The sequence below is a fragment of the Dendronephthya gigantea genome, unplaced genomic scaffold (genome assembly GCF_004324835.1).
Source record: "Dendronephthya gigantea isolate DGI-Jeju-01 unplaced genomic scaffold, DenGig_1.0 000032F, whole genome shotgun sequence".
NCBI classification, from domain to species: Eukaryota; Metazoa; Cnidaria; class Anthozoa; order Malacalcyonacea; family Nephtheidae; genus Dendronephthya; species Dendronephthya gigantea.
In genome coordinates this window covers 1,546,945-1,553,401 of record NW_021163042.1, presented here as the reverse complement: position 1 = coordinate 1,553,401, position 6,457 = coordinate 1,546,945, and positions in this window count along the sequence as shown.

The following is a 6,457-nucleotide window of genomic DNA, read 5'->3' as shown; positions in this document are numbered from 1 at the left end:
TCTTCAGTCGGTTACTAAGTTGCATTTCCGGCATTCGAACAATTTTTTCCCGTTATATCGAGTTCCAAAAGCTTACGTAAAATCACAACACAATCGGCAGACTTCTGCCTAATAATAATGATTAATATAAGATGGAGAAAGAAAAAGATCGGCAAAAAGATTACAACCTATTTTTGTTTTACTTTAAATCTCTTCACAAGATTATATATTAGTCGAAATTTCTCAAATGTAAGGCCGAATTGGCAAAAATAAAGCATACTCATTTGTATTTTGAGTAGAAATTCTGCCTGTCATTATCTTGATTTCAGTTGTGGAATATATTTGTAGAAATTTGATGCAATAACGTGACTTACAGATATATAGATTATAGTAATATATACGTATTTATATACAGCAAATATATACTCTTCGGCTTCGTACCATGCCAATTTTTTTTGTCCGTTAAATAATGTTATATATATATAATTAAAATATAATTATTATAAACATGCAAGGCTGCAACTTAACGAAATGTCTGAGTCGAAGCCAAAGTATAGTATATGATGATTATAAGTACAGTCAAAGTATAATACATGATTTAGTTTTATCGCTGGAACGGCAGGAGTAACGATTAACGTCGTTTGTTGATGAGGAAGGTGTGCATAATTCGTTATTCAAGCAAGGTCGCGAGGTTTCGCAACAGTTGATACGAATTGAACAACTTTCGCACCCTTTATCTTCAATCTGCAATTGTAGAAAAGTAGAAAAACAAAGCTTGTAAGTTTACCGAGGAATTACATATCTGACAATTTGGTGAATATTCACAATAATGATGTCAGCCGAGGCACGTCTTATACACAACGGCTTGTATTCATTATTTATTCCCCTTGTTTTACAGTTATGAATGTTAGTAAAATGGATGATTCCGGCTTTAGCCTATATTTTAATCAAAATTAAAGCATGAAGAACGAAATCCAGCTTGAAGGAACACTTTAGCCTTAGTTAAGATGAGTGAGAATTCCAAATTTGGTTGTGAATTGTTGTAACTGAAATATGTATAACTCGTAATATGTCCGGATAAGAGCGCCGGAACAACGGGGGTAGAGTGCGCAGCTGCCTCTGCTTTCGAGGGCCAACGATGGCAGCCCACTGAGCCGAGCGTCTTTTGCTGGCATGTTTTTATGGCTTTGCTTTAAATGATTTGGTTTACAGCTGAAATTGTCGATTAAACCGGATGTATACGTCGATCGAAAATTCATCAGGGACTGCATGCACGTCACGGTGAACCCGATTTACCTTTTTCAAATATTGGATTCGAACTGCTGGCAGTTTGCGTTGCTTCGAGGAGTCTGGGTCCTAAATTAACTTTAGGTTCACCTTTCCCAGTTTCCTGGGCACACTTTACTTCCTATTTAGACTCTTTTTACCTATACCGTACCATTTATCTTCGTCACTCAAGCCCCTAGGCTAGGACTGATTGCCTCTCTCCCTAAGAGGCCCTGACCACAACTCGAAGGAATCATTCTTAACAAATGGATACTTAAATATGCGGAAAACTAAGTTCTTTCGATTTATTTTTATTGCGTTGGAATTCATCATTTCATATTTATTTGACGCATATTTTTAGCACTTTTATAAGGGTATGCATATGCATCCTTACTAAACAAATTATCTTAGACGTCAGTCACGCCTTACCAGTAACTCTGTGATATTTTCAAACTCAAAACGTGTGCAACCTTCTCTATATTGTACTGACGTTGGAGAACTCAATCCTTTAGTTGAAGAACAAAGTTGACAGGTGTCACCGCAAATTTGAAATGACAGACAAGCACAATTCAATATACAGTGTTCTAAACATTTCGAGATGGAGGATTCTGTAATGTTACTGTTGATAAATCCATATAAAATCTCGTTTTGATAGCTGTGAAGTTTTAGCTGAACACCAGGAGTAAACGTTATACAAGAGCAGTGTTGGAAAAACATTATTGCAATTAACGTCGTCAATCTGCAAAATAAAATAAGATATTTTCCTTTCGGCGTAGAGCAGGTAGCTAATATACACGGCCAAAAATTAAGCAGGTTGTCGCATCAGGAGTGAACAATGTTGCTCTGCACCCTGGGAACAGTATTGTTAACAATGTTGTTGAACCTTGTTGAATCATCAATGTTGTTACAATCACGATGCAATGTTGTTGTAGCAAGTTGCAATAACATTGATGATTCAACAAGCTTCAACAACATTGTTAACAATATTGTTCACAGGGTGCAGCACAACATTGTTCACTCCTGTTTTTAACAACTTGCATGAACATGATGATTTTTACGCGTGTACATCATGTATGCAAACCAAAATTATAACCGACATAAGATAGAAAGGTATATAGTTAATTGATTAATCAATTGACATACAGTACTGTGCAAAAGTTTTAGGCCCCCAGTCAAATTGTCACTTGTTAGTAAAATTCATGGTATTGCAAGACATGTAAGGTAGAAAGACTTGTAGTGGTCTTGCACTTGGTACAGTCACCATGAGAGACCATTATTGCGGCACAATGCCCACTCATTGACCTAACAAGCTTGTTTGTTACATCTGGATCAACAGCCTCACGTGATGCGAAAATGGTCTCTTTCATTCTTCCAGATGTCGACATGGTCTTCTATCTGACCTCTTCTTCATGCACTTATTCCCAGAGATATTCGAACAGGTTTAGGTCAGAATTCTTTCGTTGGGGCTTTTTTCTCTGTCACATGGTGCCCTATCTTGTTCAAAGATAAAGTCTCAACCGCAAAGCTCTCTCCACCTTTTAGAAAGTCTCAAAGATCGTAAATTTTCGACTAGATACGGAAAATGGTATGTTTGGCTTGTATCTAGAACTTTCCTAATAGATGAGATGGCTTTGTGGTGGAGATTATATCTTCCAGTAAGATGGGGGTACCATGTCATTCAGAAAAGAGCCTGAAAGAAAGTGATATTGACCAGCCCAGGGCTATAAGAGATTGCTGACGTAGACCTCATTGAACATTTTTGGGAATATATTTATAAGTGAGGAAGAGGTCAGATAGAAGCCCATCTCGACATCTGGAAGAATGAAAGACCATTTGAGACCATTTTCGCATCACGTGAGGCTGTTGATCCAGATGTAACAAACAAGCTTGTTAGGTCAATGAGTGGGCATTGTGCCGCAATAATGGTCTCTCATGGTGGCTGTACCAAGTGCAAGACCACTACAAGTCTCTCTACCAAACATGTCTTGCAATATCGTGAATTTTACTAACCAGTGACAATTTGACTGGGGGCCTAAAACTTTTGCACAGTACTGTAGGGCCTGGTAACTTCTCAGCTACATTGGGGCAGCTGTTACGTCAGAAGGATGCGTGACCACGCACTACTCTGGAAAGTTCTAGATTTGAGGCATCTGCATGTGCTCTAGTTTGTCACTTTCACGGCATCGTCAATCATCGTCCCCTCGACAAAATAAATCAACTCAAAGTTCAATTTTAATTGGATGCCTCCATCGTTAGCAAGGCTTTATAAAACTAGATGCGATGATTGGGGGAGGGGTGCATATTCATATATTCGTTTTGCCGGACGAATTTTCTCTGTATATACGTAGAGTTACTGGCACGTATTCATACGTTTTCAAAACAGAATACATAATTATCCAGCCCTCATTATGAACGCCCTATAGTTTCGGTCCTGATTGTAAGGTATTTTTTGTGGCAAGATATTGCAATAAGGATGATATTGGTCAGTTTACCTTTCTCAATTATGCAAGGATGAATGTTCGGCTGTATTCGTATATTTCAGTTCATGAGTTATTTCAAACAGCAGTGGAGACTGAATTAGTGAATATATGTAACGTCAGTGCAATGGTCTTTCCATGCAAGTAGTTTGGCAAAAAAGGTAGAACATACGTTGGCAATAATTCCATGCACCTGCTTCCTTTTTTGCATATAATGCATGAATCCACGCTGAGGCATATAGTAAGGGCTGCTTTCAACTTATGCGTTTTTTTACACGCGGAAAACTTTAAATGCTCCCAAATTTTTATTATAACGGATGCTTAATAAATACATATTCTTTCGATTTATTCGCTTAGCTTTTTCAAATATGGATGACATATATATAAGGATTTAGACTTTTGCGTGCGTGGAAAGCAGTCTAAACAAAAAAACGATTGACTACAATGTGCCGTTTTAAATCATCACTGTCACTGAAATGCACAGACGCAGGCCACGAATGCAAGGGCTGGGCGTTTTTCAATATACCAAAAAACTAAACGTGCATGATGCAGGACCTTGTAATCAACGTCAGACGTCCAAAGATATATAGATTATAGTTATTTCAAAAAAAACCTATACTAAAAATCCTGGCAAAGTAATTTCCAATTATTTATTGACCTCTTTTCGAATGAAGCATTTATGTGCGAAAACATTGACTATATAGCAATGATTGCCGGTTTGCTCTATTTGAACCAAATACATTTTGTCATTGTCTGCGATGTTGAGAAGTGCATGTGTCAGTGCCACACGTCTTTTCGCGGAGTCGCCCTCTTGTATTTAAAAAGTGTATCTAGCGTTCTTACTATATATATACTCATGCATGCACCAGAGCCATTGACAAAAATTCAACCGCCTGGTTTACTTTTTTCACAAACTGATTGACCGCCTAAATACCGTTCAAGTTTTTACTTCTACTTATAAATCTGGTTTATATAATTCGTGTTATACTAAATTTAATTGATTATTTTCACATTGCTCCACATTATTTTCTGTTATTAAAAACAGTTTTTACATTGTCTTGTCTCGTTTATTGACGTTTGGTATTAATGAATTATATACTTTATTATGAAATAAAAAATTATAGATTTCGTACCTTTGTCTCCGAAACATGACTACTTTTGTTGACCCTATATAAATGAAGGAGGCAACACTATAGTCTTTATAGTCCAAAGACTGGGCGCAAAATGCAAAAAAAAACTAGAGTTGGCGTTGTCCTGAGGCTTAGATAAAAAGTGTGACTATGACTACATGCTATTTGTTTTTTTATACCAACTCTGTTAATAATGGCCATATATGCCATTAGAAATTCACTTTAACAGGTCCGCATTGAATTTAAACATTAATGAAATTGAGCGAATTTCTTCTGCTGGTGGCCCTTAACCCCAATATTCAATAAAACTTGCATGTTAACAGTGAAAAGTTTCTCAACTATTCTCACGTGTTCCGTGTTTCCTGGTCGTGTATATATATATATATATATATATATATATATATATATATATATATATATATATATATATATATAAAAATATATATATATATATATATATAATATTATATAAGATATATAGATATATAATATATATTATATATATATAATATATATAATATATATATTAATATATATATATTATATTAATATATATATATATATATGTGATATGAATCATATGATACTTTTAAAGTGTGTGAACTTGTTGCAAAGCTATTTGGTCTTCATATATACGACTATACGTCGACAACTTGTTCAATGGCGGCAATCATACGGTGACAATTCGAATGCATAAACTGTTTAAGTCCCAATACCCCATGGCAATGGGGGCGTGTTAACAACGCGGGAATCCCGCGGCGGGATCCGGAAATCCCACTCCTGCATCGTACAGTACTCATTATAAAGCTGTCAAGGCCGTGTGCACGGCCGTCAAGGAAAATTGATAAGGAATTGCACAATAGGGAACAGCGCATCAATCGTCGAGCCAATCGAGCGGGTTTTTGAAGTTTTTCAATTTTTGTTTGTTTGGAGATTCAGACGTGTACTCATATTATCATGGCTCATTTTATCGTAAAATATACTCATATTATCGAAAAACTTGTCAAAAAAAATGTCAAATTTTTTCGCGTACACACGAGCAAATAAAACTTGACAAGGAAAACTTGTCAACGAAATCTTGTTCGCCATACACACCAACAAGTGAACTGGTCAAGAAAACTTGCCAAGGAAAACTTGCCCGTCTAGCTGTACGCCAAACTCGTACCCAGGGTCTTTACTAATAACACCAACCTCGTTTATAGGACGGCTACAAGACCTTGGGTCCTATGCAATAATCGCAGACTATTTGAAGAGTTTATTAACCTCTATTTCAGCTACCGTCATTGCGTTCATGCATGCTGACGCGCTAATTTTTGCTAAAGTTGAGTATTTTTTGCTAAATTAGAGCACAGGCACACCGGTCAATGCGGGCACCGCGTACTATCTTATGTGACCAGAGTTGCGAAACTGAGACGTAAAAATGTTGCTGACCTTTTGTGAAGCACTAAAATACGAATGAACCATACCTACGACCATACACAAATATCTGAAACGAACGATGGCTACATAAAAGCAGCGCACAATTTTGTAGTACATGCTTTGAATCCACACTTTTAACATGTTGCGTTAAGTTTGACTCCAGTCACATTCTAACGCAACTGCTCA